We start from the raw sequence: 17,185 nt of genomic DNA, 5'->3' as shown, positions 1-17,185 counted from the left end.
CCACAATACGTTTCTCTGTGGTGAGGTGGTAGTTATTCATTAGCGATTCAGCAAAGCAATTTCATAACAGAGTAGCATTGTGAAACACTATAAAGTTACATTTTTATTGACAATATTTTCAGCAATAAAGACGTTTGTACTGTATCTCATTCGGCTAGTTAGATTGAGAACAATCAACGTCTGATTCATAAATGAATTACTTTTTTGAGTCGTTTCTTTTCAATAAATCATACGAACAAAGGAATCTGAATCATTAAGATGAAATGCTTAAGTTTGAATCGATCGGAGTAATTCCAGCATAAATGATTCACTCAAATGAATCGGTTGGGCGGTTGTTGCCGTTGCTCCAAACGACACAGAAATCTTCACGCATGTACGTTTGTGCTGCAAATATTCAACGTGGATGAATCTTAGCATTGTGTGACTGCAGTCAAATATCCAGGTAAAAACTAACTTGACGAACTGGACCCCAAAATACATTTTAGAGGAGAAACATTGTACATTATATATGTGGTAATGAGGTACAAGCTGACACACTTTATCTGAAAACTACTTTATCTCCTCAGCAAACACACTAAAAATTAAGTAGTTTAGAGTCACTATGAAATCAAAACTGACAATATATCTTCTTCTCCCTCTTGCTATGACATCTTTTCTCTTCTCTGATACTGCGTTTACTGAAGCGAGGGCGGGACAACCTGTCACTCACATGACATCACAGCAATAGAAATCCACAACGATCCAATCAATTCAACGATGGTCAAAATCAAGTCGTTTGAGTTCGAGTTGCTTTTTCACTCGGATATATGTCACAATAGAGAAGAAAAGACGATCACAGCTTCTATTTCATGCCTATTTTAAATGTAGTCAGCTACTTTTTACGTAGCATGTAGCATGTAACTGCCTACTTTATCTAAAGGGTGCCATTCAGCTTAACTAATTGTTTTAAAAGAAGTTTGTAGCTTATCTAACTACATTTTTTGAATAGCTTACCTAACACTAACATTTCCTTTAAGACCATGTCTCTATGCGTTCAGGATAAACATAGATAAAAAGCCAATCTGCACACTGCTCTCCATCAAAAAACGGTTTACTTTGAATGAGAACAGATAATATGATAGAGAACATCTGAACAATATGAAAAAGAGAACATTTCATTTACAGCATTAAAGCCCCCCCTGGTCTACTCCCAGACCGCAATGCAGACCAGACTAGATAGCGAAATTCACTTTAAAATGCAGTAAACAAACACTGCTGGACAGCAAACAGCAGATAGGTAGCAGACAATACAGCTCCAGTCTTATTTTCCAACCCTCTGAAGGTTACTTCTTCAAAGAGCAGACAAGCCCAGTTGGCTGAGATAAAGGAGTGGGTGTATTTCCATTTGAATGCTGCTGGGTGGTGCTAATATGGTTTGCAGTGTTGCTGCACATCCCAGAAGACAGCCACAATTCTGATTTCCTTCTGACCTTTGGGCCATGACGACTGTGTCACGGTCGGCGAGGCATTATGAGCAACACAGCAAGTTTCAAATCACACTGCTCTTTAATATTCATATTAGGCCTTCAAAAAATTCTAGAAACAGACCAGAAGATCTGTGCAACCCCCACCCGAGTAATCACCGCTCATAGCGAAGACATAACTTAAATTATTAATGTAAAAAAGGCGTCCATACATTTACATCTCAGAGGCGAGCGAAAACATAAAGCATCCAGAATTTAGTGAAGTGAGTCTATGGGAAATATTTGTTTATTTGGTTCTTTTATTAAAGCTTTGGACTTCAAGCAAGCACAATTAACTGAAATGTTCTAACAACTTTATCTAGTAAAAATGTTGCTGTAGTATGCAACAGTTTGGCACTGCAATAATATTGTCCATGTAAATTTCTTTATTAAAGGAATGGCCCAGGTTCAACACAAATGAAACTCTTTTGACAGTATGGCATGTGATTAATTAGCATAGAAAATTATTTAGGCGCTCACTTTGTAAACACAACAGAAAATTTGTTTTCATTAATTCACATAATGTAAATTTGAGCAAAGGCATTTCATTGGGTTTAAAAGCAAAAATGTGCAGCTCATTTTTTTAAAGCACTTACATTAATTATATTAATTAAAATGTGTTTTATTTGAGCCTTAACGTTGCCTAAATTGTCCTTTTAGCAGTGAAACTGCTGTTCTAGACAAATAAATGTCTGGTTTCTGGAACATCTTATGTAACGTCTTTGGGTGGATGTAAAAAGTGTATGTCTTTTGTATCCTTGCATATATCAGGTTACAGCGTTTATTGACTTTATGTGGTCATTAATTGAAATTGGATATGACTTTGCACAGACAAGGTTACCAAGTGATTTTTTCACATTTTGTCTAGTATAAAGTTACAATATGTAGGCTAACTATACACTCATTTTTTAAATGTATTTATTTAAGATTTATGTATTTGAATTGCATATAAAATATCCATCCATTTGGATTACACAGTTTTATCACAAACTGATGTGATGCATATTTGCCAGTCATACATGAAACAGGTAAGAAACGGGTTGAATGTCTGTAATAGTACTAAAAACCTGAATGTGTTTTAAATACACAATAACCAGGTTTATATATAGTAGTCAACATTTGAAGTGTATCAAAAAGGTTCATCAAAGTTGTCCTAAGAATGTTTTAGGACAACTTTGATGAAAGGTTTTGATCCACTTCAAATGTTGACTACTATATTTATAATCAACCAATCCAATTTCTTTCACTCTCATACATTTTAACTATTGAATATTGATGGGAAATCGTATATGCAATTCTAATAGCCTACATAAATTTGGGCCAGAATATTTTTCAAAACCATGTATATTTAGAATTTAGCTTGTTTATTTTGCTGCAGTATAGACTTCCATTGTAAGTCTATAAGAGTAAATGTGTTTTTGGGTTGTTTTTACAAACTGAAGGATCATTCAGAATTATTTTCAGTAGTAACTGACAGGATGTCATAGATGCTATCAAGCAATAATTCAGCATTTTAAAATGTCATGTAAACTCTTTAGTAGGGCTGGGTAAACAATATCGATTTCTCGATTTTAATCGATTCTCATTTTTACGAACCGATATCGATTCTTAAATCCCAAGAATCGATTAGTCTAGTCTTTTTTCAGTTGATGAATGAACAGAACATGTAGCGCGCCTCCCATCCAATAAATCGCAATAATCTTTGTGCTTTGTTACTTTTGATATTAAGCAAAGTCTCAGATTTCAAATGACGTCCATCTTATTTATGAGATTAAAAAAAAAATAAGTACCGTTTTGGCGCTGTTTAACGACGTGACAGATCGCTTTAGCGCCTCAGTTATAGAGAAGCGGCAGCATGTGGACATCCTCTCCTCCGCTTTATTACCAGTTACAGCGTGAAATAAACATGACTAAACATCTGAAGGTATGTTAAAATATACAGTACAACTTACCGAAATCCGTATCATGTCTCGTGTAATAGCTCAATCAGTGTTTCAACCTCGGAAAGACGTCAATAAAACAGCTTGTAAACAATGTCACATAACGTCACATTTACCTCAGAAAAACATTCAGTGACCATAAACTCATTAGTCAGCTAGAAAAATGAACTCTAGAAAGCAGCATTCTGATAAATATAGCTATGCACCGTTACATATTCATTATATTGTTCTTCAATGTTTAATGCATGTTTGAATAAATCAGTTATGACAGCCACGATTTAAATGTTATTTAAAAAAAAAAAAAAAAAAAAACACGAATTGGAGTAGAAATATGATTATGTAATTCTAAACTTTATTTATTATAAAATAAAACATAATTGAGTGTAATTTAAGTGTTTGTATATAAATAAGTTAATTTTAACCTTCAGTATTATAGTAAAGTAGTACCAACTGACTCCCGTGTGTAGGCTAGTTTACAGCATTAATTGAGAGATTTTTTTCCTCTAGAAAATTTGCCATGTACTGTATCTGATATACTACATCCAAAATAATCGAATCGAATCGAAATCGTAATCGAATCGAATCGCAAGCATGTGAATAGAAATCGAATCGAATTGTGAAAATTGTGTCAATACCCAGCCCTACTCTTTAGTCTGACTGAAATCATACCAGTCTGGTTTTCGCAATATCAGACTAACAGACTTAGGATCATGCAATTGTAGCTCGGGTTCATCTAGCATTTAATCATGTTAATAGTTCTATAATTTGCATTGTGTGCTTGATAAATGATGTGTATTATTTAATCCATCAAATATTCGGTTACGCATTTTGTCTTGTACACTTCCACTGAAAAGTTTGTGGTTAGTTAGTAGTGTGTAGTTAGTAGTGGTTATGTTTGTTTTTTTTGTTTTTTTTGAAAGAATTAGTACTTTTATTCAGCAAGGATGCATTCAGTTCAAGTGAGAGTAAAAACCTTTATAATGTTACAAAAGACAAATAAATGCTGTACTTTTAATCTTTCTATTCATCAAAGAATCCTGAATAAGTCACGGTTTCCATTAAAAATTTAAGCAGCACTGTTTTCAACATTGATAATAATAAGAAATGTTTCTTGAGCAGCAAATCAGCATGTTAGAATGATTTCTGGAGGATCATGTGACACTGAAGACTGGAGTAATCATGCGGAAAATTCAGCTTTGACATCACATGAATAAATTACATTTTCAAATATATTCAAATAAAAAGCTGTCCTTTTAAATTGTAATAATATTTCATAATATTACAGTTTATACTGTATTTTTGATAAAATAAATGCAGCCTTGGTGGGCATAAGAGACTTTCAAAAACATAAAAAAATAAAAATAAAAAAAAAACCTTACCAACCCCAAACTTTTGAACATTAGTGTATTGGCGTATCTCAAAAAACATGGTCGCCAGGTGGCGCCAATGAGCTTTACGCATCCTCACAATATGGATATCATTCGATAGATCTCCTCATGCTAAACAACTTTGCCTCAAGAACCACTGCTGTCAATCAAATCGTTCATTAAATATTCACGATTATGTAAATAACCTACTTCTGCGAACTAGTCCTAGGTTTTTCACTCAATCTGAATAAAACCAATGCAGTACAATTCTCTGGAGTCTCTAGATCAATAATTATCAAAAAAAGTTGAACTTTACCCTTTTGGTAGCTATAATAGGGTCATTTAGAAAATGGTTGTGGCAAAATATATTCAAAAGCCTATAAAACCTAAACAAAAACTCAGAACTTCACGAAAATAGGTGAGCTCATGCGACATATGATTCTAAACACGCATGCAAACTTTTATGGAGATCGGACATATAGAGACATATAGAGAGATCGGCGCTATAACTGTTAAAAAGCTTTAATAAACAAATGGTAAATTCCCTGTATTGGCTGTAATTGGTCTTTTCCTTCTGTAATTTAAGTGGTTACATGCTTGCTAAATAAAACGTAAAATCTTTTTGCGCAAGTGCTTAAAGGCCTTCAAGCGCTTGAACCCCGTTAACTGCTGCTTGCAGCTATATTTTTCTGTGTTTTTGGAATAATGTGCACAGATACATCATTCATAATAAGACCAGCGACACGTATAAGTAAATAGGGTCCATTTTGGTTTCATGTTTAATTTATTCTTTGTCCAAAATAGCTTGATATTCAGTCTTTTAACTATATGAAGCAATATCTTTTGCTCTGTTGTCACCAAACAGCAGCCACATGTAAGAGGTGAATGTGCATTTAGTCATTGTCTGAACCTGACCTCTATCTCCTACACCATAATATATTGATGTGAACGTGTGAGAATTCCGTGGTTGTGTAATACTGCAGAGAAGAAGACAGATCGACAGCAGGGCAGAGATGAAGACTGCTAATGACACCATGCACTGCAGCGGGAGGAGAGACTGGCTGCTGATATTGGCTGTTGAGACGCGTGTCTAAACCTGCGCCCTCATCTCAGACTGCGGCTGGCATATTATGTAAGTGCATCGTCTCTCTCTCTCCTTTACCTTTTTACCCAGTGTTCTCTCTGAGCCAACAAGCAACCTTGTGAATATTTCAAGACTGTTGCGTCAACGCCAGTGTAGCAGATTGTGGTGGACTGTAAATGTTTTATGGCACAGTGCATGTGGGAAAATGTATTTTTAGAGCCTTTTAGAAATCGTGGATGTACTGTATCTCTGTACATCTCTCTTTTTTTCAGCCAGGATGAGGACAGTAATAAATGAGTCGCTGTCCCACTGCATCATGCAGGAAATCTCGCTCAAGGTGATTCCACGATTCTTCAGTTTTCTGCTCTCCAGAAGGATTTCCGTGATTTATGAAATGCTCCAGTTCGGGTAGGAAAAGGACACAGAGGACAGGAAGGAGGGGGATTATAATGACATCACATAGGCAAGGCTAGAACACTATGATCTAGCGATGAGTGATAGCATTTATTTTCTTTCCTATCTGACACCAAGTACTTTCAAGACCAATTTTGGTATCAGTAGTGATATCTCTATTAAACAGAAAATCTGAGATTTCTGAGAGAAAAAAAGGGCGATTAAAGCCATCATTAATATTAAATAAAACAAACAAACAAATCATGTTTCTTCAAAGCTCTATAAATTTTCTTCTGTGGAACACAAAAGAAGATATTTAGCACAATGTGCAAGCTGCTCTTTTCTATATAATGAAAGTCAATGGGGACCAAAGCTACTCCTGGTCCAAAAAGAGAAGCTTGAACATTCTGCTAAATTATATCACCTTTTGTGTTTCACTGAATAAAAGTTATTAGACAATTTACACAGTTGCGTTAAGGCTGCTCTGTGCCTGCTCAAAATTCGCAATACCACGCATAACCTGATTTCACCAAGTGCAACATGTTCTTGGGTCAACAACTTTGTTGATCCTGGAACAACAATCCAATCAACCAATCAGATTTGAGGGACAAGTTTACAGTTTATGTCAAGTTTAGGCTTACAGGGTTAGGTGCTTCTAAATCAGTGTTATTCACCTATCATTTCCTTCTGATTTTAGAGATAACTTATGGGTAGGGTTATGTTTAGGGATAGGGATAGGGTTAGGATAAAATTTTTGACAGGAATGCTGTTCCAGGATCAACAAAATATGTTGACCCAAGAACGCATCTAACTTGGCAAAATCAGGATGTGCCAATGGCACACTGCTCTGACCCACTTCAACCACTAGTATGAAAGTGTACAATTATAACTTAAGTGTAAATACATTTATGCCACCTCTGAGCAGCATTAAACAGTCTATGTCAAGACACCTAAATGCCACTTCAGAAGCGCTTCTGTGCCACCTTTTCAGTATAAATTTAACAATACAGGTTCAAAATGACATGGTGGGAGAATAAATGATTACATAATTTTCATTTTTAGGTGTGAACTATCCCTTCAAATAAGGCTAAACTGCAAATTATCAGACATTATGAGTGTTCCATTTAGTATATTTTAAAGTTGTCAATTATTTTAAATATTTAGTCCAAAGGAATGGAAGAAGGAAACAACATTTTCTTCACATTATATTTTGATATACCTTAATTTTCAGGGTAAATAAAGAATGAAAAAAATTATTATTAAAAGCACTTCACTATCAATATTATTACATAAGGATACACCCAACCACACAATCCACACATGCTCCAATCAATATATGTAAAGCACATGAAAGCACTTATTGAGCTGCCAATCTCAGTAATCTTTGCACCGTATAGGAGAAATGCACTGTGTGGTTCAACATAGGCAAAGGAGATCATCCGCACTGCACCTGTTGATATTCAGGTTGCTATAATGCCTCTGTCGTTTAGTTGAATAATCTGTGCATGTGAAGGAAATAATCCAGGGTAATGCAGGTCAGGATAATCTGGGGTGGTTATATTGGGCAAATAATCTCACCGCATCAATGTGCTGAGTAAACCCAAACGATTCTGCTCTGTAATCTTCAGTGAGTTGAGTCAAATGGAAGCTCTGAGAAATTAAATGTTATAGGTTTATGTGACAGTTACCCCTTAACTGTTACCTCCCTTTTTGAGCATAGATGTGAAAATGCAATATCTAAACTTGAATCATTGTAATTCAAGAATGCTTTGGAATATAGACCTTAAGTTTGGTCTTGTTTTAAAGAAGGCACTCAGCAGATTGTTGCTAAAGTAAAAACACTTAAAAAAAAAAAAAAAAAAAATTAAAGTATGTTATAGAAGTTTAAATTTACTGTAAATCAAATGTACTGTACTAAAAATTTTATATAAAAAACATATTTTACAAAATATTTTTACTCTAAAATTGATATAAATCAAAGCCATACATGTCTAACCAAGTTGTGTTCCAAATTTAAAGTTGATATCACAAAAATTCAAGTTCCCATGAGATTTTGTTTAGGCGTTGTACCAGAATAGCCATCGCGTGTCACCCACATTCTATTTACATTTTTTTGATGCATTCTCTTGTAACAAACTAATGAATTTCTGTCCAAATATCACTTCTAATCACAAAACCAAATATGGAAGATTGAGATTCAGAACTTTCTGACAATATGTGTTTTGTCAAGATTAGATAAGTTTTGACTAAAAAGTAGTTAAAAGAATTTTGTAATATGAAACATGACAATGCCCACTAGGGGGAGGAGCCACTAAAAGGATTTAAAGTACCGTTTCCATGGTAACGCAATGTCTAATTTCAAAACGGTTTTCACATGATGAATGCTACGTTTTTAAGCTCTCGAAATGATATTCTAGCGTGACGGTGACAGTTAAGATGAGGATTAGTTCAACCAAAAATTAAATTTGTCATTAATTACTCGGCCTCATGTTGTTCCAAATCCGTAAGACCTTTGTTCATCTTCAGAACATAAATTAAGAAATTTTTGTTTAAATCCGAGAGGTGTTTTTTTATCCCCCATAGAAAGCAACATAATTACCACATTCAAGGTCCAGAAAAGTAGTAAAGACATCATTAAAATAGTCAACTTGACTATGGCCAATACTGAGTCAGCGTTCTGATGTAGAACTCGGAAGCCTGCACTGTCTATACAATGTAAACAGTGTAGGAGAATGACAGGGTAGAGAAGAAATTGTTGAATAAAGTCGTTATTTTTGTTTGTTTTTTGCGCAGTAAGGTTGAACCACTGTAGTCACGTTGACTATTTTAACAATGTCTTTACTACTTTTCTGGACCTTGAATGTGGTAATTACATTGCTTTCTGTGGGAGATTAAAAAAAAAAAAAAAAAAAACTCTTGGATTTTATCAAAAAATATCCTAATTTGTGTTCCGAAGATGAACAAAGGTCTGACAGGTTTGGAACAACATGAGGGTGAGTAATTAATGACAGAAATTAAATTTTTGGATGAACTAACCATTTAAAGCAAAAAACAAAAAGAGGATGTCAAGAGTTGTTGCAGCATGATGAACAATTATATTTGTTATTATTAATAAAAATCTGAAGAAACATCTCTTGCACCAAGAAATGCAGTTGAGGAAGTTCTTGAACTTTTAAAAATCATGTCCTTCATTAAGTTGCATCAAACCCAAAGTACAGCTGGAAAGTATGAGGTCAGTGCAGTTGTCACCAAGTATAAACTCAAGAGCTCATTTCCATATGTAACAGCCGTACTGGTTTATGCAGAGGGTCATAGGACGACCATCAGTCATTAAAGTACATTAATATTCATATGCTTTGGAAAACATAAATGAACACTCAAACAGTAGTGGGCACACTTGACTGTTTCTGATGACCTTAGAAATAATTTGATATAAAGGCTTATGCTTAAATGCTTAGGTATGAACTGCTTTACAGTACAATGGTTTATATTTATTTCACTTTGTTTAGATTATAATGTTTAAACATGCAATAATCAATATTTTGATCATGGGTTTTATATGGGTCTATGATAAAGGTAAAGCAATAAAATGTGTATATAAAAGCATTTAAATAAAATAATAATAATAATAATAATAATAAACTTCTAAAGTTTGGGGTTGGGAAGATTTTTTAATGTTTTTGAAAGTCTTTTATGCTCACCAAAGCTGCATTCATTTGAATTGCATATATGAAAAATACAGTAAAAACAGTAATATTTTGAAATTTTAGTGTCACATGATCCTTCAGAAATTATTCTAATAGGCTGATTTGGTGCTCAAGAATAATTTCTTATTATTATCAATGTTGAAAACAGTTGTGCTGCTTAATATTTTTGTGGAAACAGTGATGCACTTTTTTCAGGATTCTTTACTGCCACTATCTACTGATTTAAAGAGTTAGTTCACCCAAAAATGAAATTTCTGTCATTAGTTACTCACCCTCATATCATTCAAAACCCGTAAGATATTTGTACATCTTCGGAACACAAATTAAGATATTTTTGATAGTTTTGATTAGGGCTGCACGATTTGGAGAAAAAATCTAATTGCGATTTTTCTGGTTAAAATTGTGATTTGTGAATTAAAATGCGATTTTATAAAACAAATGAAAAAAAAAAAAAATTACAAACAATACCAGGCTTGATTTGCTTGTTTGTAGGGCTGCACAATTTGGCCTGAAATTTTGTGCTAATATATTATTTTGACTAATTATTTTTATTATTATTATTATCATTATTGCTAAATAAAAATATTAAACCAAATAAGAAATATTACTGTTGTAATAACTTTCATTATTAAAGTATTTAGCATTAGTATTTAATTATAAATATAACTATAATAATTAGAAAATAATATTTAAAACTTGTATGACAAAATGTGGGGTTACCTGTTAACATGCAAGCAGTATGTCTATAAATCATTAGAAAGGTCTAAGGATTTATTATCAAATATTATATTATTATGATAAAAATCTGTCTCAATAATTTCTTTATTTTTGTCAGGAGGTATGCAAAATCAAAAATGGAGTCCATGTATTTAATATGAACTACGTGCCTCTTATGCATCCACTGTGAAAAAAAAAAACGTACGTACACTTATGTACGCTGGAGAAAAACATATTGATTATAAGTTCCCCTCAAAGTTCTTTAGAGAGAGGAATTATTTTTCCTATTTTTACCCCGAATAGGATTGAGTGAGCTTTACTTGGCGCTAAACATGTCTGTTTCATACTGGACGCAGGAGGGCGCCCTTGAGCAGATACTCCAAATATACGCAATATAACAAACGCTGTTCCAGGAAATCCCCAGTGGGCATTATGCTATCGCTGTGACTGAATAAAAAGAAGGTAGAAATGCTTTGATTGATTAAACATGAATAAAATAAACAGACGACTACAACAATACATGGTTTATATGTTTTCTTCAAGCCTTCTCGGGTATTTCCGTAATAATAAAGTATATTTATAATCCAATGCTAATCAAAATGCTATTTCAAACACTCAACTGACGTTATAAAGAGAGTTTGGAGTAAAAACACATTAAATGTTGTCTTTAAAAGAAGTTCATAAAGTCTTCTCATGTTTGGAAAGTTTGTATATTTGACATGTGTTGCTTTTTCTAATGCAGTGCTCTCAGATGGAGCGTCATTTACTACTGATCACAGAGCAGCTCTTCACTAACACGCTGTGTACATATTTATATAATTAAAAATCGCAGCCTTTGCGATGTCATAATCGCACTAAGCCAAATCACGATTCCGATTCGATTATGATTAATCGTACAGCCCTAGTGTTTTATTTTCCAAGAGCTTTCTGACCTCCCTATAGACAGCAACGTCATAATCAATTTCAAGGCCCAGAAAGGTAGTAAAGACATTGTTAAAATAGTCCATGTGACTACAGTGGTTTAACCTTAATGTTCTGAAGCGACTGTGTTATAAACACAGTGCAGCACTTCCAGGTTCTACGTCAGAACGCCGGCTTATTATTGGCCTGCTCCTGCGTCAGCATCTCACACATGCTTCAGACTATGAATGGACTATTTTAACAATGTCTTTCTGGGCCTTGAAATTGGTTATGACGTTGCTGTCTATAGGGAGGTCAGAAAGCTCTTGGATTTCATCAAAAATATCTTAATTTGTGTGAAGATGAACAAAGGTCTTACGGGTTTGGAACGACATGAGGGTGAGTAAAATAATGACAGTAATTTAATTTTTTCAACTAGCTCTTTAATGCATCCTTGCTGAATGAAACTAGTATTAATCTCAAACTTTTGAACAGTAGTGTATATATTAAACAACAACAACAACAACAACAACCCCTGGGACATTAAATTTGAAGAAACAGCCTCCTCAGCCAATCAAGATTGAATTTGTTCCCAGACATGCAAAACCGGCGTCTCAACATGCAAACATAATAAACCCTCATGCAAAGAGAAAGTGAGTTTCAGATTTTCCTTTGTTAGTTCAGGTGAGATTTGAATGACTGCAGCAATACATCATCAGAACATGACAGCATCCAAACTGAACTCAAGACAGAAGTGCAGAAGAAAAACCATGGCAACACTCTGTCGTTTATCATCTCTGTGTACAAGATTTCTTTGTATCTCCCACTCTTCTCTCTTTTTGTAAAAGATCCCTTCACTACGGCCCATTGAAATATCACAAATATCTGTGAAAATGAACACACTAATTTCTCTTATGTGGCTTTTCTGCCACCATTGGAGTTTGTCAAAAGGGTGATTAGTCTGGGGGAGACTCAGGTTTGCGGGGTTGTGAAGCTAGATGTACATCCCCTCGGGCCTCCGCCCCCAACCTGTTACCCCTCTGTTACTAGGCAACACCTGCTGGCATGTGCTAAATAAAGATTAGCACCAGGCGAACCGACTGGCAGCGATGTAAAGGCTTCCAAGACACAAAAGCACAGCTCCAGCTTTCTTACAACTTACAGCGTCCACCTCACAGCCTCTTTCTTAGAATTACAGATTAACTGCCAAAAGCACATGTTCTAGTTCCTGAGGAAAAATAAGTAAGACCTGATAGAAACTCATTTTTATCCTGCATATATAGCAAGTACATAAGACATCGGTGTTCAAAACTGTCTCCCTACCTTACCCTGATTTGCAATGCTAAGCTTATAAAAATTATTTATAATTTGAGCTGTCGGGTCCGATTTTGCGGTAAATGTCAGTTTGACGTCATTCATCTTTGCATGTTTACGTCCGTAAACAGAAAGAAGATGACCTAAAGCGACTATATAGTGTGTGATGCAGTTGCCTCTCGTTGGTTTCATATGGATTACACAATCAGACAATATTTGTCTTTGATTTTTGAATGAATTGGTTCATTTAAACGTAGACATTTCAATGTTCAATGTCTGTGTGGCAAGTAGGTTTTAGTTTATTTTTGTGACGTGCTCCAGAAAGAAAGTTCACTGAGACTGAGATGGCAGAAAGCGCATCCTGTTTGTTTTCTTTATTTTACAAAAGCATTTTGTTGTTATTGTGAGTGTACACAAATAAAAGAACTTGTACAGTCTTATTCTTATCGGTATTACCAAAAACAAAGGAGTATTTTAAGTTCTTTCCATTGTTATCAGGAAAATAAATTGTCAATAACATCTAAGGAATCACCTATTTTTTTAAAACCTTGAACTGCGGAGAGCCTGCAGTGAAAAAGGGAAGCGACGGAGCCATGCTAAAATGAGAGTTATATTGGAATGGCTTTTGAGAGGTGGCGACAACTTCGAGATCTGAAGGGATTGAAGACTGACGAAGAGATTTTTTCCCCAAGACATTTAAGTGTCCCAAAAGAGCTAGCTAATTTGCGATGTGTGATCTGATCTGACAGAGTAATTGTTAGATATAAACGTTAGAAGTGACTTATTTTTAATTTACTTTTTCATTTAGTCAGAACAAAAGTGGCATATGTTACTTGCTTGTTCAGATGACATTTTTTTGGATGTATGCCTAGTAGGACATATTGGCTGCAGACTGCAGGCAAGAGTGGCCCAAATGGGTTTTTTTTTTGTTTTGTTTTGTTTTCTAGGGTGTTCTAGATGGCCATAAAAGCCATAATAATAATTAAAATACTGATCATTTTGCAATGTTAAAGTGGGATGTCTAGGAATATTTACATTTGGAGTTATGTGATGTTTGAACAGGTGCGACTGTTTAAATATGAGCAGAAGACAGTAGGACGGTAAGGAGTGAACGTGAGACATACGTGTGGATATAACTGCTAAATGAGGAAACATGGAGGAAAATTTTGTCTAATCCTCAGAACACACAAGCTCATCCGCCGGTGCTTTCCTTCTGTGGCTGGCAGCCATTGCATAACCCTTTCATTACATAATCCCAAATGTACAATCATGACAGAGGTTTATCTTTAGCACTTTTTAGCATGAGGCGTCCTGGAGTGTCCCATCTGAGAGGAGGGGAAGGAGAGAAAAAAAAAAACTGGCCTACCAACACCCCCGAACGTCCTGTTTTAGCAGCAGCAGCATCATGATGAGGGGGACGCTTGAGTGATGCTTCACCCTCTTCCCACATACGAGGTTTGTTTTGAATTTAAAATAAGAGTATGACAAAGCCAAGCATGAACGTGGGGGCGTTCGGTTCAAGACATAGAAATATTTAAAGCTGGAGAATATATTATCTTCCAAAAATCACTTTGTCTGGGGCTGGTGTTTAAAGATTCTAAAATAGAGAAATCAATAGGGAAAACATGGTTTCTAGTGAGTCAAAACTGGCCAATGAGGATCTTAAACTGGACCAAACTGCTCTAGATGGTGGATCAGTTAGACAACCAGCCAATGATGTCAAGGTCAACATTTCAAAACCACTTTAAGCTGGTATATGTTTTTTTCCCCCCGGAAGAATAATTTATTGAGAAGAAAAAATGTGTTGTGTTTGGCTATACAATCTCATTTAGACCTTTTCGTACAAACTGCTTATATGCCCACTGATGCTTTGGTTTAGCTGTTGGGTTTGGGATGGACCGTTACACTTACTTGCACAACTCCAATTATACAAATAGTTGCGTTTTCTCATGAGATCAGGTTGGGGTGTTGCCATGCATTGATGTAATGATCAAGTCTATTGTACCAGTGTATCTGCTTGTTTAGAGGAATGTAATTTAAGACTTTTAATTAAAGACTTTTAATGCAAATTTCAAAAAGAATTTAAGGCTAATTCTACAACACAACACCAATAAAAATACAAAGGCTGATAAATAGTGATGTGTTAACAGGGAACCATAAAAGTACACACCAGTGCTGTTCTTGTATGATTGGGATGAGGATGATTTAGCTTTTTGATTATATTTAATGCTCCATATAAAACTGGTATGGCTTTCTTCTGTAACATAAAAGAAGATACACTATATTGCCAAAAGTTTTGGGACGTCTGCCTTTACGTGCACCTGAACTTTAATTACATCCCATTCTTAATCCATAGGGTTTCATATGGAGTTGGCCCATCCTTTGCAGCTATAACAGCTTCAACTCTTCTGGGAAGGCATTCCCCAAGGTTTAGGAGTGTTTATGGAAATTTTTGACCATTTCTTCTAGGAGCGCATTTGTGAGGTCAGGCAGTGATTTTGGACAAGAAGGCCTGGCTCTCAGTCTCCGCTCTAATTCATCCCAAAGGTGTTCTATCGGGTTGAGGTCAGGACTCTGTGCAGGCTAGTCAAGTTCCTCCACACCAAACTCGCTCATCCATGTCTTTATGGACCTTGCTTTGTGCACTGCTTCATGTTGGAACAGGAAGGGGCCATCCCCAAACTGTTCCCACAAAGTTGGGAGCATGAAATTGTCCAAAATGTCTTGGCATGCTGAAGCATTAATAGTTCCTTTCACTGGAACTAAGGGGCCAAGACCAACCCCTGAAAAACAACCCCACACCATATTCCCCCCTCCACCAAACTTTAAACTTGGCACAATGCAGTCAGGCAAGTACCGTTCTCCTGGCAACTGCCAAACCCAGACTTGTCCATTGGATTGGCAGACAGAGAAACGTGATTCGTCACTCCAGAGAACACCAGAACACATCCAGTGTTCAGAGTCCAGTGGCGGCGTGCTTTACACCACTGCATCCGATGCTTTGCATTGCACTTGGTGATGTAAGGGCTTGGATGCAGCTGCTCGGCCATGGAAGCCCATTCCATGAAGCTCTCTACACACTGTTCTTGAGCTAATCTGAAGGCCACACGAAGTTTGGAGGTCTGTAGCTATTGACTCTGCAGAAAGTTGGCAACTTCTGCGCACTGTGCGCCTCAGCATGCGCTGACCCCGCTCTGTGATTTTATGTGGCCTACCACTTCGTGGCTGAGTTGCTGTTGTTCCCAATTGCTTCCACTTTGTTATAACAGCACTAACAGTTGACCGTGGAATATTTAGTAGTGAGGAAATTTCATGAATGGATTTTTTCCGAATTGCACAGGTGGCAACCTATCACGGTACCACGCTTGAATTCACTGAGCTCCTGAGAGAGACCCATTCTTTCACAAATGTTTGTAGAAGCAGTCTGCATGCCTAGGTGCTTGATTTAATATTGTAATTTTGTAATAAATTAAATATTGTATATACAAAAATTATTATATACAATGGCTTGATAGTGATTTAGTAGCAGCTCATCAGGATGTGACTATTTTGTTTTCTTCGACTCACTGGATGGAAACAGTGCTTTATTTGCAAATGTCTTATGTGGTATTCCAGTTTCGCACACAAGTTAAATTTGCAACTTTGGGTCGAAACATTCCTTGCACCGAGTTACAGACATGCAAACTATGAATTTTCCAAACTTGAAAATATCCACTGGGTCAGAATCATAGCCTATAGTGCATGGGTTTTCCTCCAGGACAGGTTTGAAAACCCCTGTCCTAGCGAGCATATCACACAACAGTACAGGGATGTGCAACTCTGGCCCTTGAGATCCAATTTCCTGCAAAGTTTAGCTCCAGTCCTAATCAAACAAACTTGAACAAGTTAATCAAGGATTTCAGGATTATTAGAAAGCTACAGGCAGGTAAGTCTGATCAGGGTTTAAGCTAAACTCTGCAGAAAAGTGGATCTTGAGGGCCAGAGTAGTCCAGCCCTGATTTAACTGCCAAAAAGCTGAATGATAAACTTTATTTACCCCTGCACTGAGAAAAATGAAGGTAAGCGAGACGAAGAGAAGGTACTTGGGTTGAGCAAGAGAAATGCCAACATTCTTTGCCTGATCTAAGATGTCTTACCCACGACACACTGTCCACCCCATCCTCATCACTTCCTGCAACAACACACTTCCTCCCATTCTTTTCTCTTCACTGTTGACTTATCTGTATCTTTAAGTATCCATCTTTCTTCTGTCTTTCACACA

This window comes from Ctenopharyngodon idella, chromosome 19 (assembly GCF_019924925.1).
Source record: "Ctenopharyngodon idella isolate HZGC_01 chromosome 19, HZGC01, whole genome shotgun sequence".
NCBI classification, from domain to species: Eukaryota; Metazoa; Chordata; class Actinopteri; order Cypriniformes; family Xenocyprididae; genus Ctenopharyngodon; species Ctenopharyngodon idella.
Note: the sequence above shows the minus strand (reverse complement) of the source record.